The sequence below is a fragment of the Danio rerio genome, chromosome 11, assembly GCF_052040795.2.
Source record: "Danio rerio strain M-AB ecotype USA chromosome 11, GRCz13ab, whole genome shotgun sequence".
In the NCBI taxonomy this organism is placed as follows: Eukaryota; Metazoa; Chordata; class Actinopteri; order Cypriniformes; family Danionidae; genus Danio; species Danio rerio.
Genome location: NC_141031.1, coordinates 30,667,297 through 30,683,495, shown reverse-complemented (window position 1 = coordinate 30,683,495; position 16,199 = coordinate 30,667,297).

Genomic DNA, 16,199 nt, shown 5'->3' with positions numbered 1-16,199 from the left:
GGTTGTGTACTCCTGTGTGTGTGTGGTGATGCCTCAGTGTTCAATAAAATGCATCAAATCTGATCTCTTTTGCATTGTGTGTGTTATTTATATTGTTGGAAGAGTATGATTGATGTTACAGAGAAGACTTTACAGTCAGTTTGAAGAAAATTCACACCTTTACAGTTTTTTTCAGTTGCTTTGGTACATTTCCCAAATTAGAATTTGCAAAACTGTTACGCATAAAAATAACAAAACATCATGGATTACCTGCAAAAGCCAGTATCTTGCTCAAAATATTAACTTCATCTCTCAAAACTACATTTCTGTGTCAATGAACAAGTTTGTGGCGTCAGAATGACAAGTCCTTGTGTCATTGTGTGGTGAGAAGACAGTCAAATTACTTAGTCATGTTGTCAACAGTGTACTCTGCAGGGGAGTTCTGAAGTAAACTATGTAAATTTGTTTTTGCTGTTTGCACTGTAATTTGTTGACAGATCATGTCATTGTGGAAAAGGCATCTGCATTAGAGATCTGCGCTGGACTAAATTTTGAATCCCGCTCCCGCCAGGTTTTAGCCCGAACCAGACCGCTCCCGCTGATATTCAGCATTTGTTGTCCTGCTGCCCGACCAGTCCCGTTTTCTACCCGCCGCGCCCGTTCCCGCTAACGAGTGGGGGGAGAACAAAACTGAAAACCACCCAGCTATATGGAGTCCAGACAGCCTATAACAAGCTATCTGTATAAACACACACGCAGACAGCACAAAGCTCTCTCATTCATGCACACACACCTCTCATTCACGCGCGCATGCACACACACACACAGCAACAAACAAGCTAAACGCACCAGCTGTCTCATTCACACACATACATATGCATGCTCGCTCGCTTGTTCGGGAGTTGGGGGCGATATTGTTAGACCGCCCGCTCCTGTTCAAAATTAAACCAGTTACTGACCGCTCCTTCCAAATTTATTTGGAAATAAATCTAACTTCTAATCTGACCTCTAATCTACATAGCACAAAGAAAAAACAAAACTTTTGTAGAAACGTGAACATAGAACAATCTTCTTGAAGATGCACCTTCATTAGAAAAAAATCAAGATTCACCTTGAAGAAATTCACCAATTTCGGACAGATTTATTCATTCGTTTAATTTTCTTCTGCTTAGTCCCTTTAGTCATCAGGGTTCGCCACAGCGGAATGAAATTTGTTTTATTCAGTGGATGCCCTTCACGCTGCAACCCATCACTGGGAAACATCTATACACTCTAATTCACACACATACACTACAGACAATTTAGCTTATTCAGTTCACCAATAGTGCATGTCTTTGGACTTGCAGGGGAAATTGAAGTACGTGGAGGAAACCCACACCAACACGGGAAGAACATGCAAACTCCACACAGAAATGTCAATTGACTCAGCCAAGGCGAACCAGTGACCTACTTGCTGTAAGGCCACAGTGCTAACCACTGCACCACCATGCCACCTACACAGATTAAAAAAAAAAATGATAATGGAAATGTACAAAAAAATGCTTTATGAGAAAATATTATGACTTATTTTGTTCAGCCATTTTGCATACATGCCATGAAGAATTGAGTTAATGTTGTGGGGGGTGAGACTATTCAACAGAGTTAGTAATACATTTTGATCAACATGACATAAGCAATTGATAACGTAAGAAACATCCAACACGGGCTCATTCTGATTATGTACCCCTATATACATTTCTGGAGAGATCAAAATACGTCCCAGGAGCTACTTTTTTTTTTTTTTTTTTTGCAGTTTTTAAGCAGCTCTGGCTACTCAATTTGCTGTCTTCATAAATGTATATAGGGCTACGTTTTCAGATTGAGCCTATGTTGGAAACATCACACAATTGTACATAATTATTTGCATGGATGTACAAATGCATTTCCAACTTGCTGAAAGGAATGAGAAACTGCTTTTTTGATGTGCACAAGTGACACAATGATGTGAAGATTGAACAGGTAATTTTGAGAATTTAAGTTCTGATCTGAGAAATGTACCAAAACGACTGAGGAAAAGCTGTAAAAAGAATTATAAGCATATTTTTACAGGGATTTCATAATTGATTCAAAATGTTTTTGAGTGATTCCATACAAGAACCTTTCAATAATCAGGTTTTAAAATAACCCTATCTTTCTTAGTCTGAAGAACAACTGTTTTCACTATTAAGAGCTTTTTTTGTGATAAAGGTTCTTGATGAAACTATCAATGCAAGAACCTTAAGAGTGTTAAAAACCTTTTTAAGAGTGTTGTGTTTTAGAGCAGTTTAATAAAGAATGTTTTTTCTTTGTGAAATGAAAGGTTTCCAAGGATACCATTTATGCTTATAAAGAACATTTCTGTTTAAAAGTGCATTTTAAGAAGGAAGAGTTTTCAAATGCTTTATTGAAGAGTAGAAGACACTCAGAATGTCTGAGTGCAAATCTTCCTCAATCGTTTCTCGCCACTCTGTGTTCTGATTGACGTGGGAAGGAGACAAGCGCATGTTTATGTTCTGTCGATTTGAAAGAAACATACTCTGTGAGTTCTTGATGAGGTTTGGTGGGCTGTTTTTCATAAAAGATTCATTGAACGTCGAGTGACAGGAGCATTAAAAGTGGATCTACTGCTAGATGTCTGCAGGAAACTACTTCGCTTATTTAAATATCCCAGTTTTTCATTACTAACTGACATGACATCAATCAAGTCAGAGTGTTTCGGTGAGTCTGAAAAGGATGTGTATGGTGTAGGAATAACACAAAATCATCATTATTTGCAGTAAAACCGAAAACCTATACGCAGCACATTTTTTTATAGATAAAAACATCCACCTTGATTTGATAACCTGAGCTCTGAGTAAAAATTGATTTGGCGAAATGTTCTTTATGCATGCGGTTCTGTGTTCGCTCGCAGGATTAGGAAGAAAGAAGCGGGCTGCTGATGCACTGCAATTTACCTCTTTTGAAAGCTCTAGTGAAATGGTGAGCAACAGAACCGAGAGCCCATTTCTTTGGCTTTGATGGTTTTGGTCATTAGGGAAGACGTCTCTGCAAGATGGACAGGCCTAAATAAAGAGTTATTTTTGAATTTCAGGTGACAGTATTGAAATCTTCAAAGGAATAAGAAATATGGCTGGTTTACTCCTATTTTATGATGGGCTACCAGTGGTATTGGCTTTTAATATTAGTTTTGGTGCCCATAGGAGAGATAAGATATAATAAAAAGAAAAAAAAAATGCAATTTAGGCCCAGGTTATATGCAGATGTAAAATGTGTTGTTCAAAACTTAATATAAACATGTCTAAAAACATGGAATCTTTTGTTAATTTAAATACTATTTGCAATAAATTAGGAAGAAATTTCATTAGTAGTTTATAGAGTAAAATTAGATAAATAGATAGATGGATGGATGGATGGATGGATGGATGGATGGATGGATGGATGGATGGATGGATGGATGAGTGGGTGGGTGGGTATGTGGGTGGGTGGGTGGGCGGGCGGGCGGACGGATGGACAAACGGACGTACGGAAGGACGGACGGACAGACACACAGACAGACAGACAGACAGACAGACAGACAGACAGACAGACAGACAGACAGACAGACAGACAGACAGACAGATAGATAGATAGATAGATAGATAGATAGATAGATAGATAGATAGATAGATAGATAGATAGAAACACTGTTTATGGAATGTGTTTCTAGCGCTGAATGAATGAATGAATGAATGAATGAATGAATGAATGAATGAATGAATGAATGAATGAATGAATGAATGAAATGTATCTTATCCAAGATTATGTAATTTAGTTTTGTCCAAAGCGACTTACAATTGATGAGGTATTCTGCGATTCCACAAGAAGAGACCATACATAAAAGAAGTGCTAGTTATCCACAGTAGCTTGTTTGTGCTCAGAAAATTGTGTGGTAGTGGAGTAGGAGTAGATTTTTTTTTATAATGGATGAACACCCAGACTAACATGAGCATGGATGCCCTTAAAATTATACAGTCTTTTTGGAAGGTGTTTCTGGCTCCAGTCGGATGGGTGGATGAATGAATGAATGAATGAATGAATGAATGAATGAATGAATGAATGAATGAATGAATGAATGAATGAATGAATGAATAAATAAATACTATGCAAGATTATGTAAACATTGTTACGATGATAAACAGACAGAGTAACATAAGCATAGATGCTGTTTAAAGGTGTACAAGGTGTTCCTAGCTCCAGTTGTCTGGATTAGAGCAGCATAACAATCCTTTTTAGGATTTGCTGGGTTCTGCATTTGTGTTTTATGTGCTATTGAAAAGAGATGCTTCTTTAATCTGTATTTAGGGCCTACTCACACTATGCCATCCGTACCGTGCCCAGGCCCGTTTCCCGGATGGTTTGAGAAGTGTGAGTGCGCTGAATCGCGCTCAAGCACGGTTCACTTGGCCGGCCCTGGCCCGGTTGGAAGAGGTGTGCCTGAGCGCGGTACACTTGGGCTTTGGCGCGGTACGCTTGTGTGTGAGTGCAAAACGCGCCAAAGCCCGAAACTGAAAGCGAGACGTGACTTTTAAGGGACTGTTTGATATGGATTTATTAATCATTCTTACTGTTCAGTGAACGCAAACTGCCGTAGTTTATTAAAGACGCAAACCCCTCACAGCACGCCAGCTGCACGCCTTCAGCAGACCTCCTCATTCCTGCAGCACAAGAGCTTTATGATTGTTTATGAGCGCCAAAAGTGGCGGATCTGTTCGGAGAAATATCTGACTGCGTGTCACCGCATCCCTAAGGACTGTTAGGCAAAATATTTGACGGCATATCAAACGACTGAAACGATATAACTATAGAAATCTCCACTGTGCTACTGAGTGAGAGCGTATGGCAAGCCGTTTTAGCATTTAAACCTTGTTCTGACTATCCATAAATATATTTAGAGATATCTCTAATTATATTTTGACTAGTCATAATTATAATTCGACTAGTCAGAATGAAAATTAGAGATATCTGCAATTACAATTGTACTAGTACGAAATCAGATTGGAGATATCTGCAAATATATTATGACTAGTCATATTCCTCCATTGACTTCCATTGAAAAATATTTGCAGATATCTCTAACTGAGTTTTGACTCGTCAAAAATCCAATTCAAGATATCTACAACTGTAATTCGACTATTAGTAAATTAATTAGAGATATCTTCAAATATATTTGTAAATATCTCTAAATATGACGAATTAAAGACATCTCCAAATGTATTATGACTAGTAAAAACTCAGAGATATCTCTAATTACAATTGTGAATAGTCAAAACTCAGTTGGAGATATCTGCAAATATTTTTCAATGGAAGTCAATGGAGGAATATTTTATAAGTTTAAATAGATGGATGGATGGATGGATGGATGGATGGATGGATGGATGGATGGATGGATGGATGGATGGATGGATGGATGGATGGATGGATGGATGGATGGATGGATGGATGGATGGACGGATGGGATGCATAGACAGATGGATGGATGGCTAGAGATGAATGGATGGATGGAAACTAATGTCTTTAATCATCTGTGATGCTTAATGCCTGTTTGCTGGAATGTTTTTCCTTATAATTTGTATAGTAAACTCTACAGCAAATACACACATTAGTAACATGCTTATATAATGAACATATGTAGGGAAAAAATGCTCAAGACTCAACAACACTCCATTTACCATAATGATGGCAGGATGGTTTGTATGCTTCATTGTTAGTTTCAAGGGCATCACAGGTAAAAGACTGATAGAGCTTTCTGAAAGAGCATTAAAACTAAAAGAAGGTCAAGAGGCCACCAGGTCTGAAATATAAAGTCAGAAAGAGCCTATTGTATCTTGAAAGACGTCTTTCTGGAGTTTATCACTGCTCAAGTGTCTGTTGTCTGTAAGGCCAATAGTGAGGAGTGTCAATATAATATGCACTGATGCAATTTCTTTCCAATCTTGTCTTTATTTGTGTTTTATTGCATTGCTGCCAGAAGATTGACGCAAATACAATCTCCTGTCATGTCGCCGCCCACTTTTGTCAGGATTAATCTGATGGATTTCTGTTTTATTGCCATGCATTATTAGATCACACATGGCCATTTCTCAAACATACTTATGGTTACAAACACATTATGACTAAGATATACTATAAGCCTTCATTTGCAAAGCTTAAATGCTTATTTTAATGCTTTAAAACTAGATTTAAATGCTTAACTATTTGTGTAGGCTTTCAGAGGTTCTGTGTAACTGAGATGTTTTTATTTTTTTATGGATGATAAAGTATACTAAGTAATGTTTGACTCTAGAATGCATCATTTATGACCATTCACAAAGAATGCATTTTCAATCAAAGACATTGTAAGAATCAGCTCTTTGGTTTAAATCATGTTTAAACTTTGGGGATTCGAATCAAAGATTCGAACATGATTCACATAGAATTATTTAAAGCTTACACTCAACTTTAGTATTTGTCCAGCAAATAGAACGTTTAGTGTAAAGCAATCCTGTATTATATTATTACGTGGCCAACAATAACAATATAAAAACAGTATCTAATTATTTAATAAGCAAGGTAGCAGTATCTGAAGCTGAGGCATTAACTTATAAAGCACACAACACACCAACACGGATCTTAAAACGAAACAAAAGTTTATTGCTACTCTATAACACAAAGTACTAATCTACGTAAAACAAACAAACGCACATACATACACACATGCACAAGCAGTTTGAGGAGAGTTTTGACTGAGTGGATTCAACTTCTAGCCTTTGCTAAGTTCTTAGCATTGTAACCTGAGAGAAACTGTAAAAGCAGAGAATTTTGCTATTCTTTACTACTTAAACATAATTCACACCAGATTCAGTAATGGGTAGAAACCTTGTTTGTGCTACTTGCATTCTGATGTAATTTTGGTTTCCTTAACTAGTCCAAAGGGAAATCCCGGCGAAGCTGATTGGTCAGCGTAGCAACTTCAGTGACGTGATGGAATTCCCTTGTCGGTGAAGAGGGGTTTCCTTAGTTGGTTGCTAGGGATACAGATGTTGGATGAGGCGGCGTTCGAAGTCCTTCCTGGGTTCCTGTAGTTATGATGAGTTTCAGAGTTTGGATGTGTTGACCCGATGGCTCGTTGTTGCACAAGCAGATCGGGGGTCGAGCCGGTAGCAAGTGAAGGTCGCGGTCTGCTCCGTGATGAAACGAGGCTTCCGGCGAGGCGATGTAACGGCCACAGCACGAGAAGAGCGACGTCCGGGCAGCGACGGCGGTGACGACTGGCAAAGATGACCGGCAAAAGACGACGATGAAATTTCTTTGTTCAAAGTTTTATAGGCTTTGGTAGAGGCTGGGTCTACACAATACTTGTCCAATCAGATAAGGTGCGGGGTGGAGTCACACCCCAATTCTGCCCTCTAGGAGGCCGGGTTGACACCTGGTGTGGGTGCTGCTTTGATAGCATAGTGGTTAAAATAAAGTCTTATAACGTCAACACTTTTCATAGTATGGTTTCTTCATATAAACCAATGCATTTAAAATGTTCCTAGCTTTCAATCGATACCAAACAAAGTATTTCACAAACATTCTGTAGATTTCATTTGTCACTGAGGGCTATTACTCAAGAACTATCTATAACAGTTTTGTTAAACACATGGAACATGTACACACAAAAACCTACAGAAACATAAAGTAAACATACATTACTCAAATAAACTGTTTTACTTAAATGTCCATTAAACTTTGGAAGCGTTTCTGATCGCTTCTGTGTCTGCCTGAGAATGTGTATTCCTTGCAGACGCCAAAGGACAAGCGAACCAAAAGGTACTTCTCAAAAACTGGTTTGGTGGGTTTTTGATTGTAGAGCCTCTTATTGTTTTAGGGTGTAAAGTTAATTAACACGCAACTGTGATGTTGACTGGCTAGGTATCCTGTGGATTTGCCTTTTGCTGGGTGCCTGTGGATTGCTTTGAAAATGAAATCAATCTCAGACTCGTAGGCACCAACCAATCTTTTAAGGATAACATGGTCTGTGGCTTGTTCGGTTCTGGAACGATCCGTTGACTCACTACAACATAATGAGTATTTTTTGGAATGAGACAAATGCAAAAGGCAGTGTCTAGAAAAACAAAGGAAAAAAATGGAATGGAATGGAATGGAATGTCCTGATATTTTTTAAATAGTTTTTCAGATTAAATATTCACAAACTAATAATGTAACGTGATGGGATGCTGATAAAGAAGTGCAGATCTAAATGCATGTTTATTAACAAGATTGGTCAGGCAAGCAATGGTCAACAAATGCAGGCAAAGTCGTAGTCATAAACAGCCGGATGGTTGAAAGGCAGGCAGTAGACAGAAATAAACAGTAAAACAAAGAAACCAAAGTGAGGGTTAAAACGGAAAACACATCGTAAAGTTCACGATGCCGCTAAACAAAACCCAGCAGTAATGTGTATGTGTTAGTCCTGAACAGCTTCAGCTGAGTGTGTTTGCAATCAAAGGTGAATCGGAACAGGTGTGAGCAGCCTGATCTCACGAGGAAACTTAAGTAGTTTACGTTTTGTCAGTTAAGTGGCTAATTCGTACGAATTCGTACGAGTTCAGTCTTACGAAAATGTACGATTTTAAAAAGGAGACATGGCACCCAACCCCACCCCTAACCCCAACTGTCATTGGGTGATGAGCAAACCGTACTAAATTATACGAATTAGCCAATAAATCAAAAAGTTACGAATTGCCGTGAGATTGGGTTGGTGTGAGAATACAGGTATGGTGGAATTTGTAGTTCATTTGGGCTACAGGGCTGGTGATAGTGACAGATAATTGGCTTTACATATGTTTATTTGTTAACTTAAATGTATTCTTAATTTGGCATGATGATGATAATAATAATAATAATAATAATAATAATTTTTTTTTATAATTCTCAGATAAACTCTGTTATCTTGTGAAATTGCCGTATCGGCACTGCATGCTTTAATTTTACCAATAAATAATTAAATAAGCAAGTAAATAATTACAGTTTTGTGGAACAAATAATTCCTTATTTCAGTGAAAGACTGCATTTTTGTTCAGCTTAAAACTGCAATATGAGATGCCATTTTCCCAAACACAAAATCTGTGTGTATTTAACTAATCAACAATTATAATTGGTGTTTGTAATCAAACAGAAGCAATACCAGTTATGTAGAAATTACTAACAATTTTAAACAGCTTTTTGTTATTGTAACAGTTTATGGTAATAGTTTTTAACTGATTGAAAAAAACTTGTTCTTTGACAGAAAAGACAAATTTCAAATATTGGCTTACTAATTGAAAAGCTTTCTGATTAATGTAATAATCACATTATTATTAATAATATTATTATCATTAACCTTTTTAACATGTTATTTTGACCTCTGTGGAGGGTTTGGGTGTGTTTTTTATGTTTTTTTTAATTAGTGTAAATTTATCTGTTGTTATGTTATTATAATCTGATATTATTCACATTAATATAAATGTATTAAAAATATGTGCCCAGGACTACATTTGTGAGAACCAAGATATATGTACTCTGGACTGCGTTTTTTTTGCAGTTTTTGCTTTCACAAATCCACTAGAGGCCGTCATGTAAATTTTCAAATTCAAATATGTCATTAGAGCACATTTTCTCATAAGTGACAATTCTCATAAATCCACCAGAGGCTGCTATTTACATTTCTAGTCACCCTAACATTATTCTGGCGCATGTCTGTGAAAAAAGCGGGTTGGTTTGTAATGCATAAAACATCCAACACAGGATCATTGTGAATACTCAGGCCTGTATACATTTCTGGAGTGTGCAAAGTATGTAGACAGAAGTATGTGTGTCTGCATTTCATCTGTAAAATTAATGAATTGGGGCGGTATAACGCATTTGACGATTTCTGTTTCTTTTCCTGCTACCAGCTGACTGTTGTTTCCAGTGTTCCAGTGGCTCGCTGCCTATGTCGGCAGACTTAAGACACAGAGAGAATGGACAAATATATGCGTGTGATCAGTCAGCTCTCCATGTTACTGGGCTATCGCGAGCAGTCCAGAAAAGGCTAAATCACACACTGTGCTCTCTTAGCGCCCTCTATCGCTCTGGCGGAACCACCATTCCCTTTATACATTTACACATGCATATCATTAATATCCTCAATTGTGGCAAACCAATATTTGGGGTGTCACACTCTCCCCCACACAGAAGGTGAATACCTTATATATATTTTTTCATTCTCATATATAACTTTCAATAATTTGGAACCATAACTGGAAATAGCATTTCTTGATATGGACTACTAATATGGCCTAACCATGTATGTACAGGTGTGTGCATCAATGTTAATGGCTGTATTGTGTTGGCAGCTACTGTGTTTATTTTAGGTATTTTTTGGAATACAGGCTGTCCTAGTAATGGGTAAGTCATTCTTTGAGCAGGTCTCCTTTCCCGGAGTGACCGTCTACTTGTTTCATAGGGTTCACACTCATGCGACTCTTGCCCTTGGTCCTCAGTGGTCTGCTGCTCTTTTGAGCCTTCACAGTCTGACTCCATGTCCTGTCCTGTTTCTTGAATGTCCACAAAAATCAAGTTTTCTGATTGGTCACCCTCCTGCCTTATGTCCTCAGTTTCAGTTGGTAATTGTCCCACAGCCCTCGGAATCTCATCCCTCACTGTGATATCAGGCTCTTCCAGTTCTTCCTGGGGCAACTCACTTTCCAGATTTTTTCTTTCACATCCTGAATACTTTGGATTGCTTATCCTCCTCCAACAGTATCCTTCCTCTTCGTCAGAGTTAGACTGTTCATCCTCCCCTCTCTCGTCTCTTGGTGTAACCTTTCTATTTTTGTTTTTTCCCATACTAATATTTATTTCTTTAGAGACTCGCTGTTTCCTTGGGTCCAGGCTCTCAGCTGTTGGTAAGTCATTTACGAGTAGGAGGTGGTTTCTGTGTAGTGTTCTGACCTTGTGTTCATCTCTTTCAGGGTGCACTTTGTACACAAAGTTGTCACCTAACTGCTCTTTCACCACATTATTAGTGGGTTCCCAAAAAGAACGCAGCTTTCCTGAGCCGCCACTCTGACTCAAATTCCTAACCAAGACACGATCTCCAGGTCTTAGGATGATACAGCTGGCTTTCTGATCATAATACTCTTTGTTACGTAGGCTTCTCTGTTTACTGCTCTGTGCTGCAATCTTATAGGCCTCCGCCATCTGATCAGCCCAGTGTTCAGCATACTCATTTTGGGTGTTGAAATCATTGTCTTGCGCTAACCCAAACAGTAAGTCAATGGGGAGTCGTGGGTGACGGCCATACATGAGGTAGAACGGAGAGTACCCAGTCGACTCATGTTTGGTGCAATTGTAAGCATGGATTACCTTGGGTAGATGTTCCTTCCAGTTTTGTTTATCCTTTTCAGTCAGAGTGCGCAGCATCTGTAGCAAGGTTCGGTTCATTCTCTCCACAGGATTACCCTGGGGGTGGTATGGAGTAGTCCTGGAGTGACCAACACCAGAGAGCTTTTGCAGAGTGTGGAAGAGGGAGTTTTCAAACTCACGCCCTTGGTCATGGTGTAATTTTGCAGGGAATCCAAAACGAGGTATGTAATCATTGAATATTTTCTCAGCTGCCGACTTGCCAGATTTGTTCTTGGTAGGGTATGCCTGCACAAATCTGGTAAAGTGGTCAATTACCATCAAGATATGTTCGTACCCACCGCGGCTGGCCTCCAGGTGCAAATAATCAATACACACCAATTCCAGGGGGTTGCTTGATGTGATCCCACCCATTGGTGCACGCACATGTGTCACTGGGTGCTTCTGTGTGATGCATGGACACTGGCGAGTCACATACTCCTCCACACTTTTCCGCATCCCAGGCCAGTAGAACCTCTCTCGAGCCAACTGTAATACTTTCTCTGTTCCAACATGACTCATGTTATTGTGCAGCTGTTGAAGGATCATCTGCCGATACTTTGTTGGTAGTACAAGCTGTCTCCTTTGCATTGTCTTCCTATACATAATGTTGTTCTCTAGGACAAGCTTGTGCCATTCTCTTAACAACTTCTTTGTGTCACCAGCTGCCATACGCCAAACATCAGGGGTCAATGTCTTACCAGCTTCCTTTAATTCCATCACTGGTCCAATCATTAAATCCTCACGCTGTGCTCTACTCAATTCATCAGGACTGATGACTGGTATTGACTGGTTCTGGAGGATAACCATGTCGGGAGCTGTCAAATTTAGAGCTGCAACCCAGGCTACATCTTGGTTTTTCCACATCAAATTACCCTCCCAGGTTGTTTGGATGGCCGCTTGTGACAAACCCTCTGTGCACTCACTGATGTAATGGTCCATGTCCAAGGGGGACCGAGACAACATGTCAGCATCATTGTTACTCTTGCCAGGGCGGTATTTTATCTCAAATCGGAAATCTGCAAGTTCCCCCACCCAACGATAGCCTGACGCGTTCAACTTTGCAGAACTCATCACATAAGTGAGAGGATTATTGTCCGTATATATTGTGAAATACGGGGCATAGAAAAGGTAGTCGCGAAACTTTTCGCACACTGCCCACTTGAGTGCGAAAAATTCCAGCTTACCGGAATGGAGTCTATAATTCTTCTCAGCTGGCGACAATGTCCTTGAGCCATACGCAATGACCCGTAATTTACCCTCTTGTCTCTGATAAAGCACCGCCCCCAATCCTTGCTCTGAAGCATCGGTGTGTAGTACAAACGGTGCATCAAAGTTGGGGTATGCCAGCACGGGCGGGTTGGTAAGCATGTCAATCAATTTGTCCAGACTCTGTTGGTGTTTGTCTTCCCACACTATAGGATTTCGAGAGGGCAGCTGTAGACCCCTTTTCTTTTCCTTTCTCCGTCCTTCTTGTGATGCAGCTCCAGCTGTGTGTGCCTGAAGAAGCTCATAAATTGGTTTAGCTAACCTGGCAAAGTCCTGGATGTAGGTTCTGTAGTAGCTCAGGAAGCCCACCAAACGACGAACTTCTCCAACGTTTTGGGGAACTTTGTCACGAAGTACCCTCACAGCCTCCAGATCTTTGGGGTCAACTCTTACCCCATCTGCTGACACAAGACGACCCAAATACCGGACTTCATGTTTGAACAGCTCGCACTTAGCTGGACGCAGCTTAACTCCATGATGCCGGAGGGCCCTGAACACAACCCGCAATTTCTTTACATGCTCTTCAAAGGATTTAGCAAAGCAGAGCACATCGTCCAGGTAGGGCAGGCAACACTCATCACGGATGGACTCTAACATGTCTTCCATACTCCGCTGAAAAGCGGCTGGGGCATTGGACAGACCAAAGGGTATCCTTACCCATTCGAAGAGGCCCCAAGGAGTCACAAATGCTGTCAAATGTCTCGACCCTTCTGCCATAAACCCCTGGTGATATGCCTTTCCCTGGTCAAGTATGGAGAACCAGCGGTAACCACCCAAGGTGTTCATGAGGTCCTGGATCCTTGGCAGAGGATGACGATCTGGAACAGTTTTCTTATTGAGCTGCCGGTAGTCAATACATAAACGTAATGTCCCGTCTCTCTTGCGGACACATACTACCGGAGCAGCATAGGGTGAACGAGATTTTACTATCCAGCCCTTGGCCAGCAATTCTTGTATATACTCTTTTACCTCTTTTAAAAGTGGTTTGGGTATGGAAGTATAAGCCTTCTGCACTGGAATATCATCCTTTAAGCTCAAAGTCATCTGTAGGCTGGGGATGTTCCCAATGTCAGTTTCGTTATGAGCAAACACAGCTGACTCTTCATAAAGTAGTTGTCTCACAATGGCTTGTTCACTTGATTTTAGGTGAGTAAGGTCCACAGGGGGATGCCATGGTGTATCACTTTCCTCTGGCAAGATGGGTAGTGGTGAGGTACTTTTCTGTGGGTTGTTTAGGTCCTCTTGCTCTGTCTGGATAATCTTAGCAATGGCTGCTATTTCTCCAAGTATAGCTCTTTTTGGAATGGTCACCTCATGCTTAGTGTGATTTCCAACTGGAACTCTTATATATGACCGTCCACTTTTGTTAATTTCCACCAGTCCTCCTCCAAGATCCAGATGTGATAGATGTGGGGTGTCTTCACTTGGCTCAAACAGTACTCCCGTGTCTGAAGTGGTGAAGTTGGGAGGTACTCTACATTTTACATTAGCAACCTGACCTGGCTGAATGGTGACACTTTGCGGCCCTACTCTCACCCATGCTGTGTCTGCATGTACTTTATGTGCACTAATGAAGCCAACGGACACTTTAACCAGGTCATCTTGGTTACCTTCAGTGCTACTCATGAGAGAGTGTAAGGTAGTGAGGATGTTTGTACTATCTATAGGTCCTGCAATCAACTCCGCAATCACATTAAATCCCAAAAGAGGCCTTTCTAATTGTAGTTGACTGACTAAAAAGGGCACCTGGATAGAGTAACGAGTCCCGTCTTGTCCAGGCAAACTTACTGTGGCCTCAACCCATCCACTAAATGGGATTACTTCTCCATTGATAGCAAACACCTCCAGACCAGCACTGGGCCCCACTATTTCAGATAAGGGGTGAACCTCATGTGTGGGTAAGTATTTTTCCCTCCAGCTTTGATCTATAATGCTTACTTGTGCTCCAGTGTCGAGGAGCATGCTTACTTGTTTATCTCCAATTTCTCCATCCAGTAGACACTTCTTTCCGACAAACTGGACTATTCTCTCCTCTGAGTGCTCAGGTTGTCTTGGCTGTGGTCTCCTTGCAGAACTATTCCTATTATTCCATGAACCAACACTGACTGTATATTTGTGGCAGGGTGATCTGGAATCGGAAACTGTTGTTCATGCAGACCCTCCTCAATTTGTCGGCACAAGCTGTTGAAACTAATCTCAGAAGTAGAGTCACCAATCTGGCCTCCATGAACTTTAAACTCTCTCCGTGAGAAAAATGGTAGTTCCCTCCTGCTTATCTGGTCTCCCTCGCTGTGTAAGGTAGGATAAGTTGGAAAGGGAAGTGTGAGAGGGCTGACTCGTGGGGGCAGGGCATGGGGATTCGTAGCTTGAATTTTTGCTCCAAGCTCCTCATACATCTTCAACATCTGCTGATACTCAGTGTCTACCATGTTTGTGTGTGTGTGACTGGTACTTGTGTTTGCATCAGGTGTTGTGTGATCAATATGACCCTGGGCTCTCCCTTTACTTGGGTCATGTGTTTTATTTTCCTGTGCTGCTATTTGTTTAGACTGAGAAATCTGTAAAACCTTGTCTCTTAAGTCCAGTAGCACACCTATTCCCTCATCTTCCTCCCCCATTAGACGCTTACAGCACAAAAACCCACTAACATAATCAAAACATCCCTCTTCATCCTCTAATAACTCTTGCGAGTCGGCCCTTTTGTCTATTTGTTCAATGTCTTTAGCAATAAGGAAGAGTTCATCAGCAGAAAGTTCACAGAGCTCTTTCCTGATCTCTCTCACCAGATTTCTTCTCTCGTTTGCCATAGTACTAACTTTTTCTCCACTGTTAGCACCTTCCAAACTACAGCAGGAAATCCAATTCAGAATCCCCAGCTGCTGGTCTTCGGATTCTTTGGGATAAACTCCACTCGTCCAGCAGGTGGCGCTGATCCCGGACGAGCCCCCAAGAACTGTAGCGGGTCCAGGACTCCTGTATCAGCTGACAGTTTAGCGATCCCAGCAATCTGTTAAATGGTGGAATAAACACAAGACAAATATATGCGTGTGATCAGCTCTCCATGTTACTGGGCTATCTTTATTTTTCTCAACATGTTCACATCAAACAAATTTAAATGGCAACACTTGCAATATCTAAAATAAATTGCTATAGCATTTACTGTTCATACATATTGACTGTTTCAGCCTCCTTCTTGTAAATAAACAGCATTTCTTTGACAAATATATTCATCAGCCAATAGCTGTGTAGTACATCTGTGTATTCACATGCTATTTAGTGTCATATGAATCAAATAAACTTAATTGGCTTTTATCTGTACCAAAAATGCATTAAACATGACATTCTCTGAATGTTTTGCCCATATAGATCACTCACATGCACTTTTTAAAGCATAATAAACATTATTAGAACTGAAATACATGTATATACAAGCATATTCACCTTTATTAAACTATTTGAGTAGATATAAATCCCCTTAAATCGCGGGTAAACATTGCGATTTTAAACCC